Below are 16,826 nucleotides of genomic sequence, written 5' to 3' on the forward strand. Positions count from 1 at the left end.
ACAAGCACTCACAGACACCAATAAAAAGGTGCTTCATAAGCAATATTCAGAGCTGAAATAGAGAAAACGCCTAATGCGACTCTACAAGCAGGCAATCTCATAAGGAGGCTGTGACATTGGAGAAGACAGTCTTCAATAAAGCAGATACAGTCACAACAAAAGATGTCGCAAAGAGGGCAGATGTGGATGTAAATGTGCATTGGGTATGAATACTCCCATTAACAAGCTACTTGTATCACCTAACACCCAAGATTCTTCACAAGGCAGCAGTTGGTGATACACTACAATCCTATACATGCCTACTTGGAAGTAAGTCTCACTGAGTTCAAAGGGATTTGCTCCTAGGCAACCGAAAAAAGGCTCCCGAAATGGCTTGCAAACATTGCTCCTAAGACAGAGCCTGTCCTCAAGCTTGCAGTCTAAAACTTCTGTGCTATGATGGCTCATTCATCTTTTATGAACATATATGTTTCTGTGATCTGGTATACCTCCCAGTTCCAGGGAGGGTGAAGGCAAAAAGCTTGTCTTGCTGAAGCCATGGGGAGTACAGTACAATATACAGTATTTTGTGTTATGGAATTTCCACATCTTCGGCCATATGTGAGGTAGTTTCAGGTACCTTGTAAAGACTTAGTCCAGGCTTTCTTTACCCCTGATTTATGTATCAGAATCCCAGTGAACTCCTATTTTATTTGCTGTTATGCTGCTGTACTATTGGCTTTTGGTTGTATTTTTCGCATTTTAACTATATTGTTCTTATATTGCACACCACTTAGAGGTTTTAAATATATAAAGTGGTTTATAAATGCTAGCTTGTCTTCTAAGACTGGCTTCCAGGATCTGGCCTTAGCCAAAGAAGGCTATCTGCACTTGAACTGGCAATAAAGTCTGCGTCTACAGAAAGGCTTATACCTCTCCTGCTGTTTCCTCTGCACAACACTTGAGTGTGTTTTGTGTTTATTTAGGGGGCCTCTCTGTAGTGGGGGCCAATGTGTTTTAAGGTATTTGCATATTATCAGTTCTTAAATACTTCCCAATCTGCAAACTGCCTTATTAATGGTCTCGACAATTTGACAGCTTGTTCTGCAAATGTGAAACTGAGATGGAGCGACTGATTTGCATAAGGTGACCCGGTGTGGCTGGAGGACAGAGCTGTGGTTTTACATTACCCAGGTGTGTCTGATCCAAATGTGCACTGCCCATGGCAGCTATATTTATCTCAGCTTCTTCAAATACTGTAAAACATTTGAGTTTAAATCTTAAATGCTCCCAGGTCATAGGTGTGCTTTCTCCCGATAGATAAGAATCTTACCTTAGAGAGGGGGGGAAACATATAAACCATCAGTTATCTGACTGCAGGCAAAATGGCACTGTGAGCAGGCTCAGGGGAATCCCAAGGTTTTAGAAGTACAAAAACAACAGCAACAAAAAATTAGGAGTGGAAAACCTGGAACATGGAGCAACCTGATGTTTGGTGGCCATGGAACGCTGTTTCTGTATGGGAATGGGGAAACTGGAAAACTAAGGGAGATGGACTGTGCAGTATCTGTGAAGAAAGTATGGGTAGAATCCCGAACAGGAATTCTCCACTCTGCAAGGTTTTGTTGCAGGTCCCACTCATTTTCTGATTTTTTTGTATTCCCGTTTGGTAATAAAAGCAAAACAGTGGTACCTTGGTTTAAGAACAGCCCTGTTTATGAACTATTTGGTTTATGAACTCCGCAAAACTGGAAGTAGTGTCCCGGTTTGTGAACTTTACCTCGGTCTAAGAACGGAATCTGAACGGTGGAAGGGCAGCAGCGGTGGGAGGCCTCATTAAGGAAAGCGCACCTCGATATAAGAACGCTTTTGGTTTAAGAACAGACTTCCGGAACGGATTAAGTTCGTAAACCGAGGTACCAATGTAAAACAAAGTTATTTTTTCCTTACTTACGCCTGTCCCAATTTTCTCCTGTTTTATTTTTTCTATATACTTCCAGCATAAATGTAATGTTTTGTTCATCTCTTGATGTGCATGCAGGGTTTCTGCATGTGTAAGTGCCACAACCCTCACCAAGGGGCAACTCCACCCAAATAGCTAAAATGGGGGAAGCCATATATTTGTGGGCAGGTGTGTAGGAAATGCACACTGAAGACTCCAAAGTCACAATACTGTGATCAGGGTGACTGCTTATAAACGTGAGCGTGCTTTGTTTACAAAGGTGGACCTGGCAGCAGGTGCTCGCCTCCCATCCTCCCATTGTGAATCCGGTGTAACATGTTTTGGTCTTGCTACTACCTCCAGCATTAATTGGCGTCCCAGCCTTGTCCCTCCGCACAAATAGGCTGGGTCTGCTGTATGGAACCTAGGAATCCTCACTACCGACACTGCAGGTATATGGAATTGAAAATGAAATGAGAAACAATATTTAACTGAAAGCAAGAATGGAAGCTGCAGTGGCTTCAGCTTGAGAAACACAGTTCTTTCTCTCTCTCGTGTGTATGTTAGCTACTGTGCAATATCTTTTACATATTCAAAGTACTAAAACCAGAGGCTTTTTGGAGTGGAGGCAGGGAGCGCTGCTAGGGCTGGGGTCTCTTCTTACACGGTACCAGGATTTCTCCAAGTGTTCTAGCAAATGCAGGGGGTTTGAGCAAGGGGCACCCAAGTGCAAAAAGAATTAGTGAGAAGTGGCACATGGCATAGCGTTTCAATTGCGGTTTGATAGTGGAAAGAGTAAATGTGAAAACGTGATGGCATCTCAAGTGGCTCTGTTTAACTGGATCCAGTTTGTGTGTGTGTGTGTGTGTGTCCCTGTGGCCTTTCATTCATTCACTAGTCTATACTATTGTATAGGGACGTTTTAATGTTTGATCATTTTATTATGCTTTTATATTTGCTGGAAGCCTCCCAGAGTGGCTGCGGCAACCTGGTCAGCTGGGCAAGGTACAAATAATAAATTATTATTATTAGTAGTAGTAGTAGTATGGCCACCCAACCTCTTAGATCACTCTGTTTTCGCCTCCTAGGTCCTTGGCCACTCTGCTTTATGTTCAGGGACATAGCTGAACATATTGAGAAGCAAACTAAGTTAAAGGAAGAAGTGGAAGAGAGTGTTGCTCTTTGAACTCCCTCCTTCAGCACTTTTCAAGGGGGAAGGGAAGGGTAAGCATTTTTAGCACCTCATGGCAGGTGGGTGGGTACACATATTGAAGTATGAATGGATTCAGGTTGTAGTAGCTCTGTGTGTGTGTGTGTGTGTGTGTGTGTGTGTGTGTGTGTGTGTGTATGATTCAGATCAGACATACTGAAATCAATAGACTTAAAGTCGATTTTTTTTCTGTGGATCTACTCTGAGTATAACCATCAAATGATTGGGAATAATAATGAAATAAAGCATTAGAGCCTGGAATGGAAGTTGTGAAATTATCTATCCTAGAGTTTCTTCAGGAGATGGGATGATAAGCATCTTCTGGGAGCGACTGTAGTGGGAAATTTTATCCCTGGAGAGAGTTTGACACTGACCATCAAGGTTCCTTTTCACTTGTCTAATATGATACATTATTAGTATGTGAGTAGCCCATAGATTTCAAAGGGATTGCTTTCATGTAATTGTCAGGCTGGTTGAGCACAAAGTGTGGAATGTCAGGAATGTATGCTAATTGCAATTTAAATTGTTATTCAACTACCAAGCAACCAGGTATCCACAGACATAATTAATTTCCTTCACGTTGTGTAATACATTTTTATCCCTCTGCGTTTGCTTCATATTATAAAACAAAAAATATTACACAGCCACGGACCTGGTAGAAGTTTCTTACTTGTCAACCCACTACCCATCTCCTTTAGATTCAAATTCATCCTATTTTAGCCTTCTGCTTCTTTCCTGTGCAGCTATATACAGGGTGATTCACTCATATCCCCTTTCAAATATCTCCCCCCCCCCCTGCACAAATATGTCTTGTACCTGTTTTGGGCATAACCTCTGAGGATCATCTTGTCCAACCCCCTGCAATGCAGGAATCTCAGCTAAAGCATCCATGACAGATGGCCATCCAACCTCTGCTTAGAAACCTCCAAGGAAGAAGACTCCATCCCCTTCCAAGGAGGACCATTCTACTGTCAGAAAGTTCTTCCTGATGTTTAGTCAGAATTTTTTTTCTTGTAACGTGAATCCATTGGTTTCGGACATAGCTAATAATAATAATAATTTATTATTTATACCCCGCCCATCCGGCTGGTTTTCCCCAGCCACTCTGGGCGGCTTCCAACAGAAGAATAAAATAACCGATTAAAGATTAAAAGCCTCTCTAAACAGGGCTGCCTTCAGATGTCTTCTAAAAATCTGGTAGCTGTTTTTCTCTTTGACATCTGATGGGAGGGCGTTCCACAGGATGGGTGCCACTACTGAGAAGGCCCTCTGCCTGGTCCCTGCAACTTGGCTTCTCGCAGTGAGGGAATTGCCAGAAGGCCCTCGGCACTGGACCTCAGTGTCCGGGCAGAATGATGGGGGTGGAGACGCTCCTTCAGGTGAAACCCTAGCCCTGTCTACACAGAATGTAGAATGAATTCAGTGGGGCTATCTCCTACATAAGTGGGGTTAGGATTACAGTCTTTCTATACAAAGCCAAGAATCCTATCCGTTGCTCCACACACTGTTCCCTCTGGCCTCACCCTCCACTAGGATGCGCTCCTTGAAACGTTGCAGAAGATGGAATGCAGCACCCAGCTGAAAAAAAAATTCCCACATAGATCTCAGTGACTTTTAGTACGTAAGTGGACTCCTCTCCAGTAATTCTAGTGAATCCCATTTTCAGTTTGCATTCATGAAATCCAGCATAAAAGGACTTCAGTGAAGGGAATAAATGCAGAACAGGATATACCATAGCTTTACCTTATCCTTTGTCGGTCACATTCTAATTGCTCTTCAAAACTTTACAGAAACTCTCAAAAGTGTGTCTCAAGACATTTTAGTCTCCAATGTAGAGTACATTCTTAGCTACGGAAGCCAATTAGTCTGAAAGTTGAATCCTACTCCATCACTAGCAATGGGATAGCATTCTCTACCATATCACACCTGAAGCAACAGACTAATGGCCGGGGGTGGGGGGGAGCACAGCAGTGGCAGACCTTGGGGCCAAAAATTCCAGCAGCACCCTGTGCAACACTAAAACAACTGCCTACCACCAGCAACCATCTAAGGTGTTTGCATAAGGTGGCTTTAGGGTAATGCGACCGGTTCGGCCACACTGGGTGCTGCACTGCAGAGGGTGCCACAACAATACTGTAGAATGGAGTGCAAATGGCAGAGGGCTCTGAACTGCAGCATTGAACAGGGCACCATTGGTAGTTGCTTCCCTCTGCCTAATGGCCCTAGCTGCTGTCCAGGGGTCCTTTTACCTTTTTCTACCATGAAGCAGCGAAGGGACCCAGGTGGTGCTGTGGGTTAAACCACTGAGCCTAGGGCTTGCTGATCAGAAGGTCGGTGGTTCAAATCCCTGTGACGGGGTGAACTCCCGTTGCTTGGTCCCAGCTCCTGCCAACCTAGCAGTTCGAAAGCACGTCAAAGTGCAAGTAGATAAATAGGAACCGCTACAGCGGGAAGGTAAACGGCGTTTCCATGTGCTGCTCTGGTTTGCCAGAAGCGACTTTGTCATGCTGGCCACATGACCTGGAAGCTGTACGCCGGCTCCTTTGGCCAATAACGCGAGATGAGCACCACAAACCCAGAGTCGGTCACGACTGGACCTAATGGTCAGGGGTCCCTTTACCTTTACCTTTACCTTTACCATGAAGCAGCAAAAAGGCTTGCTTGTGTGCAGACAATGGGCCTGGCTTCTTTTGTTCTGTTCTCTTTACCAATCACTGCCCTATAGAGACTGTTGTGACCCCAGCTTTCCTCCAGAACTTTCCCCCTGTACTTGCCTGCCTCAATGACCCTTGTAGACGTGGTCTACTCAGAAGCAAGCCCCATGGAGCTCAATGGGACCCACTCCCAAATCAGGATCTGTAAGGGTCCGTTGAGTCCAGTGGGGACCTATTCCTCCCCAGTGTAGGATCTGAGAGCCCCACTGAGTTCAATGGGAGGTCCTCTCCGTATAAAACTCCCAGCTCGCATCCGGGGCACCACGGTTTGCTTGCCTCTCAACTTTGGCCATTCATTCCCACCGGAGCCTGGTCGAACCGAGAGGCTGGGAGGAGGAAGAAAAGAACCTATATAGCCAGAATGTCCCCAGCACCAGCCTTTCGGCTTGACTCGGAGAACAGGCTGGTGGCGTTACCTGAAACAGCCCCGCCTAACGCCGCGCCTGCGCGGTGCCGCCTCCCTCCTCCGCCCGGGCCGCAGTGAGAGCGAAGGGAGGAGGCAGAGCAGGGGAGGCGGCGGCGGCGCAGCAGCTCTCTCTTCGCAAGAGTTGGACAGGCAGCGAGAAGGACTCCGGAGTCCGCGAAGGAGTCCCGGGTGGCCGAGGGCGGCGCGCACACAGCTGGGGGGGCTGGGTAAGTCGAGGCAGCAGCAGCACCCGCTCCGTCTGGGAAGGCGACGCGTAGACGGGTGGGGGGGGGCGGCAGTGGCTCTTTCCAGGGACAGGTTCTCTAGCCCTGTGCGGCTAAGCGGGGGCTTCCCACACCCGCTCCCCGCCCCTTCGCTTCATCCCGGTAGGGGTGTCTCGGTGCGCATCTTCCATGGGACCACGGAGCTGCTTTCCTCGAAATTGCGACCTGGTAGCAATCCCGCCCCGCGCGACATCCTGGGCACTGCAATCTAGTAATCCGATCTGTAGGTGTCCAGGAGGAAATTAAAATCCGGGCACGGGGCCTTGGACGAGGGAGGACCCGGCTTTTTTTTTGGTCCTCTAGAATAACAGAAGCCGTGAAACCTCCCCTCCCCACGGCCCATTTAAAACCTATTCATCGCTGAGCCCCGGCAGAGGCTGCTGTAATTATGATTAGACGGCAGCAGGCTGGCTCTCCGGGGATCCTGGGCGCCCCCCGGGTGAATCTCCTTCCCAGATTTCTCCTCGCTCGCTCGGGGTCTGCTGGGTCCTCCTCGAGGGCAGCAGAAATGTTTGCTGGCGTTACGAGGAGGAGATCTGCGGCTTTCCGCCCGCCGGGTCGCGCGACTCCGCTGGCGAGCGTGAAAGGGGAGGGGAGGCTGAGCGGACCCTGCAAGGGCAGAGGAGCGCAGCAGCCTCGGCCTGGCTCTCCGGGCGTTGAAAGATAATTTTCTTTTTGCTGAAGTTGGAAGTCTGTAGCTGCTTCTCCCCCGCTCCAATTAGTGTGAGGTGGAAGCGAAACAGGGAGGGAAGGAAGAAACCTCTCCCCCCCCCCCGCGCCCTCTCCACACTTTTAAAATACGCCGCGTATTGGTGACCCTTTGATTGCAGCCGCCTCGGCCGCCTCTTGTCTCCTCAGGGCTGACCTAAGGCTGCCAAACGCGATGCTCTTATTGCCCTTTTCCTGGGAACCATAAAGTTGGACGCGGGGTGAGGCCGGGAGAGCGAGCGAGCGAGACGGCGCACGTGAGAGGAGGACTTGGCCGGCTGGCGGCGAGAGTTGGCGGTGGGAAGCTGCCGCTGGGTGTCCTTTCCCGGGGAGTCACCCTCCGCTCTGTCTCCCGCCGCGCATCCCCCCCCCCGCCCGGCCAGCCTCGCGCGCTTCCCTCGGGCTGTGAGGGGAGGAAAACGGCGGAGATCTGATTACAAAGCGCCGAGGCCACCTTGGAGCAGCCGCTGCCGCCGCCGCAAGGTGCCTGAGGAGCTCGTGTGGGGAGGGGGGACGACGAGGAGGACAGGGCCCTGGGGAGCGCGCCGGGAAAACAATAGGGCTGCGGAGAGGGCGAGGGGGGCGATTTTTCTTTCACACCCCGTCGAGGAAGGAGTGTGAGGAGAGGAGGAGGACGCCTCAGCCGCCGCCGCCCGCGGGGAAAGGAGCTCTGGCTACGGGAGAAGGAGGGCGAGCTAAGGAAACGCCAGTGTGGGAACTCCTGAGCCGGCGGGAGGCGGAGGTCTTGGGACCGCGCACGGGGCAGCGGGGGATTCGGGGCGTCTGCCGCCGCCTGGGCTGCTTTGGCGGCGGCCGAGGTCTCTTGGCTGCCGCGGCTCCCGAGGGGGCGGCAATCTGGTCTAGGCTGCCGCCTCGCCCCATCTGAAGAGAAGAGCTCTCCTCCAACTTGGTCTCTCTTGGCGGTGGGCTTGTTATTTTTAATTGGCCTGTTCTTTTCTTCTCCCCCCCTCCAGGATCCGCCCTGAAACAAAACAAGCAATTAAGAAATAATAATAATAATAATAATAATAATAATAATAATAATAATAATAAAAAGGCTGGGGAGGGTGATGATGAGGGAAGGGGCGTTTTACACTTTTGTTGCCGTTCATCCAAAAGTAGGGGCCAGGACTCGAGGAGGGAGAAGAGTCTGTCTCGGTTTTTGGTTTTTTTTGTTAAATCACACCACACTCCCTATAAAACACGGGCTAACAATGGAGTTTCCAATTTCAAGTGTTGCATCCAGGCAACGATTGTTAACCAAACCAGGAGCGGGGCAAACTTAGGTGAACCTTTTTCTTAATGATCAACTAGTAGTCGCATTTTCATGCCCAGCCCCTCTTGGGTGGTCTTGGGTGGACAAGACAATTCTATTCTTCCGAGTTCATGCCCCCTCCACTTTTGCTTTTATTAGCACGGAGGAGGTGCCTTTTAGCTGGTGAAGTGCAGGTTGCAAGTACTGTAAGCAAAAGAGAAATTAAAATTGTTTTTCAGATATTTAAGGGTGGGGTGTATTTTTTTCCTGTTGCAAAAACATGCTTTTTTACAACCTCCAGTAGCCTTAAATTGCATGTTGTGCTGCTAGCCAGAGGGACATTTGGGTTAATTGCTTGAGCTAGGACTATAATATTTCTTTTGGTCTGATTTATACAAAGTGTGTTGCTTTTAAGAGAACTCTTTTTTTATTCCAGAAGGTATCTTAAGGTTAATTCAAGGTGCTGAAACCCCATCCTTTTAGTGGCTTACTGGTGGTAGCCCCAAAGAAAACTAGTGTGTCACTATATCTCAGCATCTTCTTTAAAGAGAGTTGTACATAGGCTTCTGGGGAGGATATTCTCTCCAACTTTGCAAATTCAATTTTGGAAAGCAACATTTGAGAAGAGGGTGCTCTGAGGTTACAGGTGCCTGCCAGTAGATGCCAGCAGCAAAATCACCAATAACATCCACACATCATTTTGCTTTCAGTAGTTGTGCTACCAGAAGTAATATTCACCTGGTTACCGTGTTTCCCCTTTTTTAAGACGTAGTCAGAAAGTAAGCCATGGCAGCATTTTTTATCATTAGTGAAATCTAAGACACCCCCCGAAAATAAGACATACCTCCATGCGAGACCGCCAAGCGCCCCAGCCAGCCAGAGGGGCCTGGAACCGGCTGCTGTTGCTGCAGTGAACGCATGGAGCGCCCTGCAGCACCTGGCCTCTTTTTTTCTTTTCTTTTTTTTGGGCTGCCCGAGGCCTGCCGCCCCGCCACCGGAACCGGCGGCTGCAGAGCGGAGCGCTCCGAAACAGCGAGCGCTCGGAGCGCCCTGCAGCACCTGGCTTCTTCTTTTGCGGGGGGGGGGGGAGCTGCCCGAGGCCTGCCGCCCCGCCGCCGGAACCGGCGGCTGCAGAGCAGAGCGCTCCGAAGCGCCGAGCGCTCGGAGCGCCCTGCAGCGCCTGGCCTCTTCTTTTTTTGGGGGGGAGGAGCTGCCCGAGGCCTGCCGCCCCGCCGCCGAAACCGGCGGCTGCAGAGCAGAGCGCTCCGAAGCGCCGAGCGCTCGGAGCGCCCTGCAGCGCCTGGCCTCTTCTTTTTTTGGGGGGGAGGAGCTGCCCGAGGCCTGCCGCCCCGCCGCCGAAACCGGCGGCTGCAGAGCGGAGCACTCCGAAGCGCCGAGCGCTCGGAGCGCCCTGCAGCGCCTGGCCTCTTCTTTTTTTTTGGGGGGGAGGAGCTGCCCAAGGCCTGCCGCCCCGCCGCCGGAACCGGCGGCTGCAGAGCGGAGCACTCCGAAGCGCCGAGCGCTCGGAGCGCCCTGCAGCGCCTGGCCTCTTCTCTTTTTGTTTGGCTGCCCGAGGCCGGCGGCTGCAGAGCGGAGCGCTCCGAAGCGCCGAGCGCTCGGAGCCCCCTGCAGCGCCTGGCCTCTTCTTTTGGGGGGAGAGCTGCCCGAGGCCTGCCCCCCGCCGCCGGAACCAGCGGTCTGCAGCGCCGAGCGCCCGGAGCGCCCAGCAGCGCTGGGCGGAGCGCCGAGCCAGCAGCCTGCCGCCTCGGTGCCGCGCAGAGCGCCCAGCAGCACCCCGAGCCAGTGGCCTGGCCCTTCCGAGGAGGCCTTAAGGTACAAGGCATCCCCTGAAAATAAGACACCGTCTGTTTTTTTGAGTAAAAAAAGTTATAAGACGGTGTCTTAAAAAGGGGGAAACACGGTAGTACAATATTGTGGTTTTCAGCAATGAGAAACTGAAAATTGCCAGCAATGGATTTGCTTCTGAGCAATGGAGTATTATGTGAATTGCTGGCAAGGAACAATTAGCATTAGCATTGCATGGAAAGATTCAGTGCTTTTCCATGGAAATAACATGGACTTTATTCCCAGTTTAAATGTATAGGATTGGGCTATATCTTTTAGTATGCTAAGCAAAACAGGCTTGTGTTCCTTTCTTTTTGGGAAGGAGTAGGATTCCAAGTGCCATTTATTGAGCTCCTGCTAATGCATAACAGTAGTTCTGGTTAGTTGCTCTCTTTACCCATTTTGTATGGATGATGTTATTGGGGTACTGAGTTGAAAGGCTGTGTTATATATGAAACTTAAGACATCACAGTTCTGATATGGAAGCATGTATTTTGACTTGAGTCTATTCTGCACTCATTGCTTGTGGCAGGATCTCTGCCTCCTATGCTCGCTTTATATTGAATACAGCTGAATATTGCTGAGTAGACCTTTTATTTTATTTTACAGATATTTTAATGGTAGCCTGTTTGTTTGGAAGAATATAAACAAATGGTGAAAAGGCAAATGTAGCTTATTTCTGGAGCAATCCCAATTTGTCTATGGATCCCTGGTGTTAATTACTATCAGACAGACCCAGACGAATGAACTATTTGTAATTTGTTGCTTAAACCTGGTGATGGTCTACTTGCTTTAGACTGGAATTCTGTTCTCTCTCATTAGTCTTGTCTCTATGAAATAATAAAGTATAAACTGGTCTTGCATATTCTAAGCAGCACCATTCCATTGCACAGTTGTCTTGTTCCTCTAGCACTTTTGGCATAATGTACTCAAAGGGATCTTTGCTGTGTACACAACATACATTTAAAGCAAATATTTTCCTTCAAAGAATGCAGGAATCTGTTGCCCCCTGCCCCCAAGCCACAGTTCCCAGGTTCCTCTGGGGAAAGTCATGTGCTTTAAATGTATGGATTGCTCAGTTGGTTAGAGTATGGTGCTGATAATGCCAAGGTTGCAGGTTCGATCCCTGGCTGCATATTCCTGCATTGCAGGGGGTTGGATTAGATGATCCTCAGGGTCCCTTCTAACTCTACAATTCTATGATTCTGTGATTCCATTCAGCCTTGTGTGTCACTTTTGCAGCAAGGTGTTCAAGTTCCCCTGGTGTGGTACCATCAGTACAGAGGTCCTTGGTCCCACTAAGGAGGAGGAGCAGAGAGGCTCTTCAAACATAGCAGAGCTAGCACACCACAGTTTTGAAGCAAGTGAAGTGATACACGTTACCAGCTGGAAAGTGCCCCATTCCTCTCCAGAGTTCAGAATAACCTAACTGTGCCACTGTGCATCAGCTTTTACATTGCAAAGCAGTTCTGTGTATCTTTTTTGTGCAGAACACAGGTGTGTGTGTATATGCTATGTATGATGGTGCTGTGAGAGCGAGCCTTGGGTATGCACATCCCCCTCCTGGCCGCCCAGCATTCACTCACACCCTTTAATGTAAAGCAGGGCCCTATGTGAGGCTCACTACTGTACCCCACCTGTGTAACCTGAACACCTGGGTTGTATGGGAACCAACCCTAAGACCTCTTAGAATTGAAACGCCAGTTCCTTTCAGACTGGTTGTTCAGGCTGTTATCCCACATGCAGCAAAGTGTGTGGCAATAGCCTCCAGTTTTACTCTCGTACTTGCTTACAGGGTAGGAGACACCTGCTGAAGCAAATTGAGCAATAGTTTTCCAGGCTCCTGTGTAGTTTGATAAGTCTCATTTTCCTGAATCACTGGGGACTGTATGGTGAATTTGCCTTAAGGTAGACCTTGGGTAAAACGAGCATCAAAATAAAACCATGTAATTCCTTCTCCAATTGTTGGGTTTCCGTGCTGTGCCACAATGAAGTACACCCTTGCCTAAAGCAGATACAACTGACACAACTGTGTGCATGCATGGGTTTTTTTTGTGTTTATATATACACACACCCTGCAATAAACAAAAATTGGATGTTTTATCTAAAGTGAACCTTCAGCAAGACTAAGAAACATGCCTGTTTCAAACCTGAATTGAACTGAAATAAGATACTTCAAATATAGTTCTGGAAGCAAATTTATTGGGTTGTACTGTTTTAATAGTCAATTTCGTTCTCTGAAATGTTTTACCAGGAGAAGCCTAACCAAATCTAAAATTGGCTACAGAATCTGGAATTGAAATACCACAGTCAGATTTTCATCTGTGTCTGCTTAAATTCATTTTTATTATAACCTCTAGGTTTCCTTGAAAATTCTGGCATTATGTGGATTTGACAACTGGATAGCTCAGTCCGTACCGTTAGAGCATGGTGCTGATGACACCAAGGTCACAGGTTCGATCCCCATATGGGGCAACTGCATATTTCTGCATTGCAGAGGGTTGGACTAGATGATCCTCAAGGCCCCTTCCAACTCTACAACCCTATTATTCCTATCCTATTTTTTATTTTTTTTAAAAAAACAAACAAACCTGGAGTGAGTCAGAGATGTAAATGTGTCAAAGCAGCTTACAGTAAAAATAAAACCTATATTGGTGTCAGTCTTAAAATAGAATAGGTTATGTCTTCTAGTCTTCTCCTCTGAGGATGTTCACACAATCCCCGAGGAAACAGAAAGTACCTAACATGTGAAATAGTGTTAGGCATGTGACCATAGCAAATCCATATGTATGGAAGCTACTACCATTTATTGTGCTTCTTGTCTGAATGGTGTGTCTTTGGTGGGGGAGATGGTGAAGCCCATCTGTGGGTATCTTGCATGTGTGATTTCACTACTACCATAACTTACCGTTTCCAAAAACCTGGCAATTCTCTAGTTGTGCCAAGAAAAATGGCTGCAATACTGCAGAAAGAACTTACTGCAAATTGTGCATGGTGCCCAAATAACCACTGAAAGCTGTGGGTATGTACGTAGATACCGTATCTTCTTTCTCACCTTGCTGTTTCTCAGCTCTTGTGGGGGCAGAGGAGCTTCAGAGAGAATTCTTCCACAATTGTATCATAAAGCTATGTATGTACATAGAAGGCAGTTTTCAATTCAATTTGTAAAACTTGCATCGAAGTGATGTGTAGAATAGAATTATTAAACAAAGTAGTGGCTTCTCTTGCCACTTCCCACTGTCTTTGCCACTCTATGATGCTGCTCAGGAGGCGTGTTTTGTGTCCTCTCCTCTTGACTATAAAGGATTCTCCTCCCTCAACCTCTTGCATCTATTCATTCTGCGCATCAGTGCAGTATTATGAATGTATTAATCACTTCCTTTTAGATCATCCATTACCTGCTTCCTTTACTGATGGACAGAGCAGAGAATAATTTGTAGCATTCATACTTATCTTGCACATGAGATGTAATTTGGGATTACTGGGCTTCTGTGAATGTTATGTATGTGTGTGATACATTTAGAATGGTTACCGTACTTAATTAATGCACATATTGAAAGCTAGACAGTCTAGTGTGGAAGGTAACTTCAATTCAGTCCTCCCTGTTGCAACAAAACGTCCTAAGTTAGATGTCTTTTTCTTAACCACTCTTTACGATTTTCTCAATTAAGTAGCATGTTGTCAAGCACCCCTACTCTGTTTTTGAATGCATTAGTTGTAGATCAAAGAAGCCAGTCTTGGAACAATGGCAGTAATCTCATTTAAAAAGCAACATGGTTCTTCAAAACATATTTTAGAGCTGATGGTTAAGTACCAGCACCCTTCAGCAATTGGGCACAAACCCATGGAAGTTTGCAGTGACTGGGAATTGCATTTAAAAACGCCAACATTGTGTGACTTGCAAAGAAAAAGATGAGATGAGTTTCAGCCATGGAGAATAACCAGAATAAGGGAAAATATCCATTTCTGTGGATGTCTTGAATTTGTATAGCTTCTGAAGCCATTTGCCATGCTGGCAAATCCTTGATATATTTCATTATAATTATTGCATAATCTGAAGAATCAAACTCATTTTTTAAATATCCCAGCAATCCAAAATAAACCTCTTTTCTTATAGATGATCTTTGTCCAGTATGTATTTACCTTTAATCCAACATCTTCATTCTGTCTCCCCCACTCCCAGGAAGTTTTAGTAATCTTTCAGTATTCCTGTAACAAAGAACTACATTGTTGTGCTAATGCAGAATAGTAATTGTGCTCTTTCTGCTGCAAGCTTTTTATTCTCTAAGACTTGCTTGTGATCTTATTATCCTATGTCTGTTATGCACAGTTGAGTAAAACTCCTGCTAATATGCCTTTTTTGCTCAGCATGGTTTTAATTTCACCATATGCCTCAAACCAACTTCTTGGTCCTTGTAATCCATATTTCATCGTGTATTGAAGTTGAATTTTTAGATCTAACAAGTTACAGGATAAGGATCCTGCTTCAGGTCTGTTAACTGGTTCCTGGTTACCATCAATTTAGTAACTTGGCTCTGTGTACCTTTAGACACTGAAAAAAAGCCCACTGTTGTGCATCCCTGCACAACAACACTGCTGTGTGTTGGTGTTGTGTTTAAAAAAAAATATTATAAAAATATTTCTATACCTCTATTCATAAATATCAGACTAGGTTAGAACAATAGTGCAAAAACCCCATACAATAAAAACCATATTAAGAAAGCTAAAATCAGGAATCCACCAACTACTGTGGAAAGATATCTTAAGTTTTCAGTATTTTATCCTAGTAGCTCATACTTGTGGAAGGAAGCACCATGTGCCACTATAGTAAAATAGTTCCCCCCCAAACTATCAAGGGGAAGAAACTGCTTTGATAAACTTACATCACCCCCCAATAAAACATTGTATGTGTATTGTATAGTATAGTATAGTATAGCATAGCATAGCATAGCATAGCATAGCATAGCATAGCATAGCATAGCATAGCATAGCATAGCATAGTAAACTCTGCCACTGAGATGCAACCTATCATATAGCAGACTTGATTTACAGATGGTGTTTTCATATTTGAAGGTAAAGGGACCCCTAACCATTAGATTCAGTCGCGACCGACTCTGGGGTTGCGGTGCTCATCTCGCATTATTGGCCGAGGGAGCCGGCGTACAGCTTCCAGGTCATGTGGCCAGCATGATTAAGCCACTTCTGGCGAACCAGAGCAGCACACGGAAATGCCGTTTACCTTCCCGCTGTAGCAGTACCTATTTATCTACTTGCATTTTGACATGCTTTCGAACTGCTAGGTTGGCAGCAGCTGGGACCAAGCAATTGGAGCTCACCTCATCACAGGGATTCGAACCATCTTCTGATGGCAAGCCCCACAGCACCACCCGCGTCCCATTTTCATCTTTAAGTTAACATAAATTGCTTTGCCCTTGCTTTAATACTTGCCTATGATAAAATTGGACACTAATAAAGAAAGTATCACCATTCAATAGAATCATAGAAATGTAGAGTTTGAATGGACCACGAGGGTCATCTAGTCCAATCCCTTGCAATGCAGAAATATTTTTTGCCCAACATGGGCTTGAACTGAGAACTCTCAGATTAAGAGTCTGATGCTCCACCAACTGAGCTATTCCGATAGCTTTCTTCAAAGGAAAGGAGAAAGCATACAAGAAAAACTCTTTAGTGATATTGTCAATCACTTAGAGCAGGCATAGGCAACCTCCGGCCCATGGGCTGGATCTGGCCCACGGAGGCCATTTAACTGGCCCATGAGCCACCTGCTCGGCAAGTCCCCCGCAGGCTGTGCTAAACCGGTGTGGCGCAGGGACTCGCTGAGTGGTGCTGGAAATGGCATCTGTGCACACGCAGATGCCAAAAATTGCGTCTGTGCATGCCCAGACGCCGAAAATCGCTTCTGTCCAGGTGCTATTTTCGGCTTCCGGGCATGCGCAGAAGCGATTTCCAGTGCTGCGGACATGCGCAGGCATGATTTCCGGCATTGCACTGTGCATGTCCGACCCACAGACGATTGTCCATGGGAATGATCTGGCCCATGGCCGGAAAACCTTGCCAACCCCTGACTTAGAGACAGTCATGGCAAGCATTTGCTATATGCTATATGCAGGGGGAAATGATCTAAAGTATGGCTTGCAAGTTTCTAAACATCTAGTAGACATGTACCTGGATGACATGACGGTCACAACTGCATAGTTATGTGTCACACCATAATTCTTAAAGGCCCCTGACCATCAGGTCCAGTCGTGTCCGACTCTGGGGTTGCGGCGCTCATCTCGCTCTATAGGCCGAGGGAGCCGGCGTTTGTCCGCAGACAGCTTCCGGATCATGTGGCCAGCATGACAAAGCTGCTTCTGGCGAACCAGAGCAGCACACGGAAACGCCGTTTACCTTCCCGCCAAAGCGGTCCCTATTTATCTACTTGCACTTTGATGTGCTTTCGAACTGCTAGGTTGGCAGGAG

General features: G+C 47.3%; 1 protein-coding gene across 2 annotated transcripts in view; it reads left to right on the plus strand.

The window, feature by feature from the left end:
• The first annotated feature begins 6,342 nt into the window (after nucleotides 1–6,342).
• Nucleotides 6,343–16,826, plus strand: part of FHDC1 (FH2 domain containing 1) — a 52,098-nt gene continuing 41,614 nt past the window's right edge. The window contains exon 1 of one of the 2 annotated variants that reach the window (XM_035112476.2): nucleotides 6,343–6,478. The gene's annotated coding sequence lies outside the window, so the exon portion shown is untranslated. Of the gene's footprint in view, nucleotides 6,479–6,563; nucleotides 7,727–16,826 lie in introns of those variants that run through there. The other variant, XM_060278661.1, reaches the window with a different exon arrangement.

Source organism: Zootoca vivipara, chromosome 9 (assembly GCF_963506605.1).
Source record: "Zootoca vivipara chromosome 9, rZooViv1.1, whole genome shotgun sequence".
NCBI classification, from domain to species: Eukaryota; Metazoa; Chordata; class Lepidosauria; order Squamata; family Lacertidae; genus Zootoca; species Zootoca vivipara.